The sequence below is a fragment of the Ascaphus truei genome, chromosome 7 (genome assembly GCF_040206685.1).
Source record: "Ascaphus truei isolate aAscTru1 chromosome 7, aAscTru1.hap1, whole genome shotgun sequence".
In the NCBI taxonomy this organism is placed as follows: domain Eukaryota; kingdom Metazoa; phylum Chordata; class Amphibia; order Anura; family Ascaphidae; genus Ascaphus; species Ascaphus truei.
In genome coordinates, this window is record NC_134489.1 from 62,600,167 (window position 1) to 62,612,810 (window position 12,644).

The 12,644-nt window shown below is 43.6% G+C and overlaps 1 protein-coding gene across 1 annotated transcript in view; it reads right to left on the reverse strand.

Moving 5' to 3' along the window:
• Positions 1-12,644, reverse strand: part of PLCL1 (phospholipase C like 1 (inactive)) — a 187,020-nt gene that overhangs the window by 173,731 nt on the left and 645 nt on the right. The gene's annotated exons all lie outside the window — the stretch shown is intronic.

The following is a 12,644-nucleotide window of genomic DNA, read 5'->3' on the forward strand; positions in this document are numbered from 1 at the left end:
CAACTGTGGCAGGGGAGCCCAGTTTAGCAGATAAAACAAAAAAATAATTAAACAACCTTTCAGTGTAATTTCCTTCTGTGGAACGATTCAATAAAAACACCCTTAATCCTTTGGTGCCCCAAGATGCACCCTGAACATTATACGGTCGTATGCACTCTATGGGCCCTATGATATACAGCAGTGCATCCAAGACGTTAGACAAAAAAATAATGTAATGGCAGATCGCAGGCATTATAGTGGTTTCCTGAGCCTGTGTGGGGACTGAGCACTTAAGTAAGGCCCCAAACTGCACCTTAGCGTGGGTGGTGAAGATGTCAATTACAGAGTTTTCAAAGTCGCTGCCCACAATGTTTTGCATCCAGAGCAGCAAGGCATTGTGGGGTGTGACTTTGGAAGTTCCCACAGTAATTGACCACTATACCATCCATGCTGTCTGCACACACGGAGATGCAGGTTGGGGCCTTATTAAGCGTGTTGCCCTCCCAAGCCCCAGAACTATACTGCCTGGGATCAGGCAAACAGTTTTGTTAGCAATAACCTGATGCGCAGGCGATAAGTTTTATTAATTAGGAGTTTACAAAAACAAATCTTTTCTAGCGGGTGGCGCAAAAAGCAAAAAAGGTTGGGAACCACAGACGTATAGGTCACGTAATGCTAGTAAGAGCTAGTTTCTAGGGGGAGATCGGAACAGAAGTGTAGTATCCACCCCTTCCATTCTCCTGTCCGCAACCACAGGATCGGGATGTGACATTTGGTCGCGGACGTTTCCCCACGTTGGCCGCAGACGGACCCTCTGCCGCAGCCGATCTGCCGCTGGTATCCCCGCCGCCGGCCGCATCCAAGTTAACTTTTAATTACTGTTTAGGGGAGGGGGTTCATTTAAGAGATTTGAGTGGTTAGGGTAGTGGTTAATTTAAGGGGTTTTAACAGTTCAGGTAGAGGTTTTAGGGTAAGAGCTTAGGGTAGGGGGTTTTAGGGTAAGAGCTTAGGGTAGGGGGTTTTAGGGTAAGATCTTAGGGTAGGGGTTTTTAGGGTAAGAGCTTAGGGTAGGGGTTTTTCGGGTAAGAGCTTAGGGTAGGGGGATTTAGGGTAAGAGCTTAGGGTAGGGGGTTTTAGGGTAAGGGCTTAGGCACTTAGCAGCGAAGTGGCCATTTGGTCGCAGCGAAACGGCAGTGACTAAATGTCCTAGACCGCTACACCAAGTGGTCACGTGGTTGACATCAGGGGGCACTCAGATGGTTAAAGCAACAATTTGACTCATTTGAACATGTGTTACTTATCTGTATCTGTCTAACGATGGCATCCTGGTTATATTACTTTCACCCTAGGGGGGCTGTCACTTTTATAAGGTGCTGCTTAACATGCTCTTTTCTACAAGGTGACACCTCCTTTGCTGGCTTCATTTATAAAAATTCCAAGTGGTAATGGTCACATTCCCTCTATAGTTTGTGTTTTCTCTACCCTTTGAATTCTGCTTTCCATACCAAATATGTTAACAATACTCGGCACTGTTATAGTGTGCCACATGGCTACGGTTATCTCTGTAAAGCGCCTACTCCTTTGATGTGCTCCTGCGTTTCGTCAATCTTTTGTGCCTCCTCTGCTGCTAACAATGTTATATTGTAAATATTTTAATGCCTTCCAGAGAATAATGCTCTGAGAAGATGGCTCCGCAGAGAAAATCGTTCCTATTATCCACTCGCCCTGTTCCTCATTTTAAAACCGGTGATTAGCCCAGTTTTCTGAGCGCTGGACAGATGAGACGTGCCGAGAGGCCTTGTTATCGCTGTGCTTCTGTTATGATCTGAGACTTAGCCCTTGGAAGGGTATTTATCTGTGTTCCACATTAAAAGAAAAAAACTGGTGAAAAAAATCAGGTCTTTTATCTTTGGGGAAAAGGTATCATTGCTTCCAAGAGGGTTTATTTGTTATGCTTGGTGAAACTGGTGCTGTCTTTTACACGAGCTGTACTAGCCGACTGACTAGAGTCTATAAAATCCACAATCGCCACCAGCAGCTTAGATAAGCAGAACTCTTATAATTGTAGTAAATAACCCTCTGAAGATGTCCTGCTGTTTTTAAAAACAAAAATGTCATCATTTACTTAATCATTTAGACTGTAAGCTCTTCGGGACAGGGGCTCCTTTTTCTAATGTTTTACTTTTATGTCTGTAGCGCTTGATCTCATTATGTCATGTTTATGATTGCTGTGAAGCGCTATGTGCGTGGATGGCCCTTGTGGAAGTATAATATTTTTATATTATTAACATATGTATAAGCTACAAGAAAAGTCATGCTTTGTATTACAGTATATTAAGGGTAGCAGGGTTGATTGCATGTATATGAAATAAAAATAAAGATATACTTACGTGCTCTATAGCTTCTTGGGTTACCGTTAGTCCGCGTCCATAGTTAGAGTGACGAACAAAAGGCCTTACCTCAATGAGGACGGCTATAGTGCACGTGGGCGACGGCGCGACTGATTTTTCACGCGACAAAATAATTCAATTTTGTCACGCGACGGCCGGCTCAAGTGAGCGGTTCAGCCAATGAGGGTGAACCGCTCACGTGACGTCACAGGCACGCCTCCCCGCCGCGTCTCCTCCAGATCCCACAGGCCAGGGATCGCCTCTGCAGCAGGTGCACGTGACGCCACCCACTCGGTCGCGTGCGCCAACTATATACAAGGCCTTAAACTGCAATGGACTCTGGGAAGAACTTCATTTTAACCTCCCGGAGACTTAATACAGTATTTCTAACGCGTAAATCTCCCAAACGGAGTACCAGATTTAAAAAATAAACAGCGTTGGGAAAGGCAAAAAGAGATCAAACAAAACTGCTTCAAACTTACAGGGGAAAAAACATTGCCCTATAAATCAATAGGATTTTTGTCGTTGCATTGGAGCTGAGATATGGGGCATATCTAGATTTGCATGTAGGTTAGCATACTAGGGCTCTGAATAGTATTCAATATGAGAGCAACATTTCAAATTAACTCCTTTTATTACCAGAAGGCAACAAGGCGCTGGATTCTGGGCACTGAATGGGTTAAGCAGAAATAGAACCCATTCCCCTAAAAAAAAAAAAAAATGCTGCCCAAAACTGTGTTATAAAAAAATAATCTCACTGTTTTCTTTGGGCTTTTATCTATGTGTCAGTTCTCAATTTGCAGACCCTTCAGTGCTGAAGGGGCTGGCAACGCATTGCAGAACAAGGCTATATATGTGTTAACGTTAAATTCTAATGATGTCACACAGCATCCTGAAATAAGTCAACCCAGGCAGTAGTGATAGAAGATACACATCTTCACACAGTTTAATAGCCTGCTAATTCTGATACCTATAAACATATAAGCGTCCCTTCCACTCCCCAAGGATTGGATACCCTGACTATTTTTACTTTATGATACATCTAATATCTTTACTAAGTGGCCCTGGGGCTGAACACACCCAACATAGAGCTGATACCCAAAGCTCCATTAAGTCCCGTTAAGACTAATGGTGTACCTTAAAATAATGATTACAGCGTTAAACCATGTTTTCTCCTGTAACAAGCATAGCGCATAGGTCTATAACAGCCGTTAGTGATTGTGTATCATTTTATTTACATAGCGTCAACAATGTATACAGCGCTATACGAAATGCAAGGTAAATAAATTGCAAACAATGGGGATAAGAGCCACAGATAAATGACAACATAAGGCAAAGGGAGACTGACCCCAAGAGCTTACTATTATACGCAAATAGGGCGTGATCATAACATCGCCACAAAAGTCACGGTTAACACCGGGACTTAACATGGCGTTACTCACACCCAGACACTGAAATAGGGCTTTTGCAGGCTTTCCACTTGGTTTGGCAACAAATTGTGCAGTTTTGTTACTCGTGGCTCCATTTGGTTGCATGAAGTCATGGCAAATCACCCCAAAACACTCGCCCGCTTTCAGTATCTGGATCGGAGTAACGCCATTGCTGGCATAACGTCACATTATTGAGAGATAGTGCAACGTTAAGCTACAATAACATGACGGGGCGAGTGCATTCTAATGCTTCCTGGATGTTTTTGCATCTAAAGGAATCACTAACTCAGGGTATAGAACGTTCCATCTGGGTTTACAGAACGTTCCATCTGGGTTTACAAAACGTTCAAGTTATCAGCCCTTAGTGAACGGTGCTTCTTCGGTGGATCTAGCCCAAAATGTCTTACAATTAATGCAAGTCTTGACACTTTACCCCATCTGTTCTGCAGGCTAATTTTACATGCAAAGTGAGCGAAGATCAACGGCATCATTTCGTGAGAAAATCATATGGTATAAATACACAATCATGTTCCTTCCTCTTGACGTGTCTCAGGAACATATCACGGAAAGGGGGAAAATATCTTCATACAAGATGCTTCCGGGAGCCAGAAATTACTCAATTTGGGTCACTTAGAGTCTCATTCACTGGGAAGGCAGCTGTATGAAAGGTGCCCCCAACCCTAAGCAAAGAAAAAATGTATGTTTAATTACAATACAATTCTGTTGTAAATAAAGAAATGTGGTAGAAGAAGCATGTATCCACTCCCAATTTCAGCTCTATCCCATATCATTTCAAAATCACTATATGCAAATGTGTGGATTATCCCTTAAAAAAAAGTGTCAGAATTGCACAGAAAGGATGTTGCACCTGCACCTCCCAGAAATAACCATATATTTGTAGACATAATTCATAAACTAAGTAGAAATAGCCGTGTTAGTCCAGCTGCGATAGTGCACAATAAATGAGTACTTCAGTATTAGCCGACACCTTTTTTTATTTGGACTAACAATTGATATTATAAGACAAGCTTTTGAGATTTACAGAGATTCCATGCGTTTAACCCAGATGTAAAATCCAAGATAACAGTCTATGGTAGATGATGTAGAGAGAGAATGGCAGAGGGAGTGGGAAATAAACATAAAGGGTAATATATGGATAAAAGGGACCGTAAGAAATAGGACCTAGCATCCCTCAGCAGTATGACAAGGGGATAAAGGGGTTACATTGTAAAATTAACAGAGAGGTGCAGGGAGAAACATTACCAAAAAAACATATATGATAGTGTGTAAGAAACCCTATATCAGCAGTAAGTCCTCTTTTTTTAGTGTCAAAGAGCTTGAGCATTTTGAGTTCCAATGTTTTCCGTTCTTGAGTGCTTTTAAACATTCCTTTGAGGATTTGGATTTTTAAATAATTTATGGAAAGATCTGGCTGTGAGAAGTGGCGTCCCACTGGAGAGCAGTATCTTCCTTCTTCACGGTGTGTTATTGTAGGTTCATTCTGGTTTGAAGTTTTAGACTGGTTTCTCTGATGTAGCATCCTTGGTCACATTTGCTGCATGTCATCATATATACCACATTCTATGCAGAAAATGTGATGCAGGGTGCTACTGTACATCAGTGAAACTAGTCCAAAAACGTCAAACCAGAATGAACCTACACAGACACATAACACACAGTGAAGAAGGAAGATGCTGCACTCCAGTGGGACACCACTTCTCACAGCCAGATCATTTCATAAATTATTTACAAATCCAAATCCTTAAAGGAATGCTTAAAAGCACTCAAGTGCGGAAAACATGTGAAATCAAAATACTCAAGCTCTTCGACACTAAAAAAAGAGGACTTAATGCTGATATGGGGTTTCTAACACACATCGGAATTTGTTGTAATGTTTCTCCCTGCGCCTCTGTTAATTTTACAATGTAACCCCTTCTTACCCACGTCACACAGCTGAGAGATGCTAGGTCCTATTTCTCACTATCCCTTTCATCCATTTATTGCCCTGTCTGTTTATTTCCCACTCCCTCTGCCATTCTTTCTCTACCTCATTTACCATAGACTGTTACCTTGGATTTTACATCTGTGTTAAGCTCATGGAATCTCTGTAAATCAGTATTGCTGAGCTGAGGAAGAGAGGAGAACTCTCGAGAGCTTGTTGTATAATAACAATTGTTAGTCCAAATTAAAAAAAGGTATCACCTAATACTGAAGTACTCATTTATTCTGCCCTATATACAGTTGAGATAATTAAGGGTGAGATATCAAGTAACATGAGGATTTAAATAACCTTGCGTACCATGAAATAATCTAATACAAAGACCACAGGGACACCCTACAGGAAAGTATGGATCTGTGGTCAGAATCAAAACAAATAAGCAGCGAATAAATCAGGGGTAGCCAACTCCAGTCCTCAAGAGCTACCAACAGGTCAGGTTTTCAGGATATCCCTGCTTCAGCACAGGTGGCTCAATCAGTAGCTCAGTCAAAGACTGACATATACAGCCAAATGTGCGGAAGCAGGGATATCCTGAAAACCTGGCCTGTTGGTAGCTTTTGTGAACTGGAGTTGGCTAATCCTGGAATAAATGAAACTATCAGCCAACCGGCTCTTGGCAATAGCCTGTGTGTTGCATTATGGGTTATACTTACTAAGCAGTCTTCTGCCAGGGGGGCACTTCCGGCGCTGAAAGAGAACTTATTGCTTATTTAAGTCAATGTGTGTTTTCCACCTCCAAAAATGTATATTATGGCAGAATACACACATTGATTTGAATGGGCTGCAATGTGTCTTACGGCAGAAGACTACTTAGTAAATATGGCCTTGTGTCTATTGCCACAATTGTATTGCATTGCAAAATATGTGGGCGCCTTAGGCCACAATTATAGTTCCGGCGGCGGCACTATAATCACAGCCTTCAAAATAAAATAACCTAAAAATGATACATTAGAGAAGAAAAAAAAAAGACAATGATCGTAATATTGTAAGTAAATCTTTCTCCAAAATGAATACATTAAAAAAGAAAAAAACAATCACGATGATTCATGTGTTCAGTATGAAAAAGGAGATGTGAGGTCCGGGGCTACTGTATCTGGCAGCTGCCAGTCTCAGTGCAAGAGGTGGCAATGCACGCACGGGGTGAGGTGATACAGCTTCCTAATAGGGGAAGGAGTTTCTCAGTGATGCCTCCACTGTTTACATAGCTAGAGCATGTTTCCTTTGCTGCAAAAAGCCCCTCTGGAGAGCATCACTTGTAAAGGCTCTCTCCGGAGGACCATAAATCAGTGTTATTTCCACCTGTAATACTGCAGGATAAAGCCTGGAAAGGCAGCTTTTTGTCACTCTCTGTTTCCTCTCTACCTTACTGAAATAAATATACATGTCCTGTCAGTACCTCCTTGTAACAATATATCACGTACTCTTCCATTTCTAGCATTTAACCTGTAGATCTTAAAAGAAGCAGGTTTTTTTTTTCAACCCCCTCCGCCCCCTTTTTTTTAGAACTCTGGTTGGGAAGCAGGCGGTCTCCGGAGCTGAACCCATTCATTTTGGCCCATGGGAACCCCTTAGTTCCCGAGATAATTACTGGGGAAGATGTCACCAGTAAGCTTCCCCTTCAGAAAAAACAACATGGCGTTTCGGTCTCCCGCGTTACCCGGGCCAATAACAAACTGTGAGGTCATCCGCCTTGGCTTCCTATTGGCCTGCGTAACACAGGTATTCACTTTGCACCTTTATTCGCTTATTTTATTTATTAAGCGAGCTTGCGCTTAAGGTTTTCTTGCTGCATCTTCTAAGGGTGTTGGGAAACAGCCGTCCATCAGCTGCACCTCTCCATATTCACTAATTATATTATATATTTGTTCACTATCACCATCACATAATTTTTGTGAGCGCTTTTTCATTTCTTTTGTAACACAGGGATTAAAATACCAGGACATAACATGCGGCGCCGATCCCGGTAAGTATCTCGGGGAGTTGAAATTAACGGGGTTCAGCTCTGGGGATCCCCCACTTCCCATCTATTTAACAACAAAAAAAGAGGGGAGAGGGAAGCAAAGCAAGGGTTGCTCTTAACACCTTGGCTGCAGAAGCGAGACCAACTGCAAAGCATTTATTTGTTCCTCGCTGATAAAATGATTCCGTGTCCCCCTATGCCCAAATTATCCAGCACTGGATGCCTTCAAACATAAAGCGGCTAAATAAGATTCAGAGACAATGCAGAGCTGAGGGCCACAACTGTAACATACTGTAAACCTCTCCCATGCTGGCTCACCTCTCTCCCCCTCATATTTATTCCAGTAAAATAAGAGTAGCTGTTTTTCTGCAGCTTATCCCAGCAGCATGTTGTATTTCCACCATGTGGACTTCCAATGACAAGCGACGAGGATTTATTTTTTATTTATTTTTTTTACAAAATGATTCTCAAACAGCTGCCCTGCATGTGCTGATAAATTGAGCAAGATGAAAGCAGGGTGGTGCGTAGAGCGGGGCAACACGGGGTCACTTTTATTATTTCTATTTGCGACCTGCATTGCTATTTTGACTGCCTGTTGCTTCTGAGACTGGCCACGCTTCTATGGCAGGGGTGGCCAACGCAGGTCCTCAAGAGCCACTAACAGGCCACATATTGTGGATATCCCTACTTCAGCACAGGTGGGTCAATCAGTGGCTCAATCATTTCGACTGAGCCACCTGTGCTGAAGCAGGGATATCCTTAAAACCTGACCTGTTGGTGGCTCCTGAGGAATGGAGTTGGCTGCTCCTACCCTAGGGTCTGGCTGGTCAGGGTGCCGACCTCATCTACCCTATTCCCAAACCTGTCCAGCTTGGAAATCTCACGGGATGTAAGGAACCAGGTGATAACACGAGCCCAGCCTAGCCACGTTCTCAAATTGGAACCGGCAAAGCTGAACGTTGCCCCGTGAAAACTGAACGCGATAAAATGAGGTTCTTTGTCTTTGCTCTAAATTGTACGGGTGACTTTTGTCACTATCTTACCCACCATAGTCTTACTGTGTCTGTTTTGCAACCACTCCCAGCTTCACCATGCATGTGAGCGAGCTCAGTCTGATGAGACTAAAAAGGACAGTGGTGCGCAAAGTGGGGGGCGCGAGACTCGCTGCGGGGGGCACGGGGTTTACAGAGGCCACGCACGCTTCCCGAATACATTAAAAATGAATGCCGGGGGAGCTGCAGGGCCTGTATAAACCTTAACTTACCTTGATTCAGACGCCGCGGGGTCATGTGACATCACGTTGCCATGACATCATGACACCAGGACGCCTGAATCAAGGTAAGAGGGGGGCGATGGGAAAAAAGATTGCGCCCCCTGGCCTAAAAGAACCGAAGAGCTAAAGCTGAACAGGTACACTGACTCTGCACTTCCATGTCACAGGTAGCTGTAGCATATGATTTATGAAGCTGGGGTAATAGGGAATCCGTGTACAAAATGGGCAAGAAAGCTAAAAAGGGACACGCTCACTGTGTGCTCATTTGCATGACACCACCCAGAATTCTCTTCTGCGGGTTGATCACTGACGTGACAATTGGCAGAAAGAAGCAGTTTTGGGGACTTGAGGAACACATGCAGATACACTCATGGTTTCTTTGTTTTTGCTGCATCTTGCAATATGGAAATTATTTTTGTGTCCCTGACAGTAAAAGGAACATAATGTTCCTGAAGGGAACAAATACCCAAAAATGGCTATCGAAAAGAGGTCGCTAATTTTATAACCATTTAAGATGTTTCAGTACATGTGGATTTAATTTGCAAAAACAAGAAGCTGCAGGAGTTGAGTTTTAGACTTGCAAGCATCAGCTGCTATTCAAAGCCCATTCCAGAAAAATCAAGATACAGTAGTGTAAGAAAATACAAAGTATACACACTTACAATTTAAGATTTTTTAACTTGGAGAAAGAAACATAAAAAACAACCACTGCAGCTGCAAGAGTAACCCAACTCCTGTAGTACTTTCTGATGTCAATCTTAACCGGACAGTAGGAGCAATTTTCTGGGAGGGGGTGTGGAGGGCTGTTCATACAAAATCTGTAACATACATACATTACCACAATGTCAAAATGTATACCCCCCCCCCGCCCCGCCCCGCCCCCCCCCCCCCCCCCACGCATCCCTAGCTCCAGCCCCAATGCAGGAGAGACTTCGTTACTGCTCCTCTCACTCTGCCTGGTACATGTTGCACAGAGCAAATTATGTAAAGCACAGTATGCAAATAATAATGGTAATAAGAAAAATAACACAGTTCATTTGCTGCCATTGGCAGCTGCAATCTCCAGGGGTTTAGCAACCCAGAGGGCCTGAAAGGAAGAAGGTGTGGGGGGGGGGGAAGGAGTGATGGAAGAAGAGTGGGATTGGACGCAGCCTTACACCTCCACATAATCTGCTATTGCTTTCTATTTCTAGATCCAATGAAAACAATGTTGTAGCACTTTGCTGGAACGTGCCTAGTTACTTCACATCTTGGACGGATCTATTTGGCCTCCGGGTGTCTGCCAATGACACACTGTCAGCTATACGACTCGTATTAACCCTGTCTCTTCCCCAAACTCCTGCGTGCCTGCTTTTCCCCACGGCACTTCTGTTATTCTCATATCCCTCCGTCTATGTACACATCGGTTAACCTCTTCCTGGCCTTCAACGCACTGCAGAAAACTGTCAAATGCAGGAGAAAACGGATACGGCGTAGAGCTGACAAGCTAAGGCTGAGTCCCCGCTGCCACTGAGCGCGCTCATGCTTGGAGAGTGCTCCAAGCATGAGTGCCGGGTGTCCTGCATTTACATGCGCGCGTGGGGGGGGGACATTGCGAGTAGTTGAGCGCGCGAGAAAGTATAATTTTTTGTGTTTATCTAAGCGCGGGTGAGCGTGTGTGCCCGCGCACGAGCGCGCGCGCACAGCGTGAGCGGGGACTTATATATATATCTATATATGTAAGTAACCGCCGCAAGCGCCGCCTGCTCAGCGTTTGCAGGGACGCAGCAAAAGTCGGAAACTGGGGAGCCTATTCACAAGAAACAGTGACTTTTGAGTATGTGAGGCGCCAGCCTCTTTGGCTGTCCGATGCGATCAGATGATATAAACTCCTCGGTGCAGACTGGATATGTGCCAGGATCCCCAACGCACAACAATTGCAATGATACAAATCATTGAAAGCCATCACTTTCTCAGCTAAATAAAGACAACACGAGAATTTGAAATCTTTCATAGCAGAAGTTATTGTTCGGGTGTGACTGATCGTCATCTGAATCACAGCTTATTCACAAGGTCAAATGTGCTTTAAACATGCACATTTGTAAAAAAATTTAAAAAAACAGTGCTAAAGGGTTTTCAGTGATGTAACTGGGTTTGGGGAAAGGATTTGTATCTCTGCATATACAAGAGGTTTGTGATCAGAGCCACACTCCTGTGGGTGACTTTTCAAAATCAGGATGGCTTGAAATGCCAGTGAAATCCTGCCAGCAATGAAGGGAGGACTTATTTCAACTCTTATCAAGTAGCAATTCAAAGGCTTCGGTACTTTTAAGTGACCCCACTGTGGACTGATTACCTCTGTACTCACTTACTCAGCAATCCCTGCAAGTACTCCCACTAGGCTCTCTCCCCTCTCGTTACTTTTCATTCTTTAGCATACCTAATGCATAATGCTAATATGCTGCAATCATCCGCTTCCGTTGTAAAAGTACAATGTACTAATGCACTTACAAGTAATCCTATTGTCCCTGTATTCTTTTCACACCGCCCATTAGATTAGACTGTAAGCTCTTTGGGCAAGGGCTGTAATCTTGTCCTGTTAAGCATCTCTCTCTGGATCCCTGTCATCTGGTAAACGGCTTAGATCGTCAGCTATGTAGGTCAGTGATTCCTTTACATTTCTGTCAGGGTTTATTTCTTCCTATACTGCTGTATGTGAGTTATAAAATGATCTTGCACCAGGAAATAACTATCAATAAAACACATTTCACATGTCAGAATTTCTAAAGCAATGTATTACAAGCCACTGCTCCCCTGGCACAGAAGGGGTTAAAATACCCCCCGGGATGCACGCTTACAATGTACTCACATCTCCTTTACTCTCTGAGGGTCACCTTCACTAATGTCCTAACCTCATCCAAAGCTCCAACAGTGTTCAACAGACTCACCCAGCGACAACCCGGTCTCTGAAGTATCCTAAGTGTATCAACAGGTGCCAGTTATGAATGAAATACATTTAAAAAGTGTTTTTTTTGTGTGGTAAAACCCAAATAGAGGTATTTTTCTTCACTGGTCTGACAGTCACATCTTGTGTTTGTGTCAGACTCCCATTTAATCGTCACAGTGCCACTGCTATTTGTTGTGCATTTTTGCTGTCGGTACGATATTGGTAACACTCACAGCAGTGATTATTATGCTGCTGTCCCACCATAATGTGACAGTCACATTACACCTACAGATGCAGCGGCCGTTATTCGAACATTTACCTGAGTAAATGTTGTGTTATGCCACGTGTAGGTTGCAATATATTCACTAGTTTTGCCGCTGCAGACATAATGGCCCATCCTGATACTGGGATACACTGGAGTGACCCTGGATTAGTGCTGGTGCCAGTGCAGTGTTAGGCATGGCATGGTATTTAGGGCTGTAAGAATGCCAAGCCCCGGGCATACAGTGATAATCAGTGTTGCAGTAACACTAACTACGGTATTGATACTCAATGTCTGGCATGCAGTTATGCGAAGTGCTGAAGTAATACTCACTCCCCAATATTACCCAGTGGTACTGATACTCAGTTCTGCCCAATTCGGCAGTAATACCCAGTGCTGGGCATGCAGTGTTGCAGCAGTGCTTA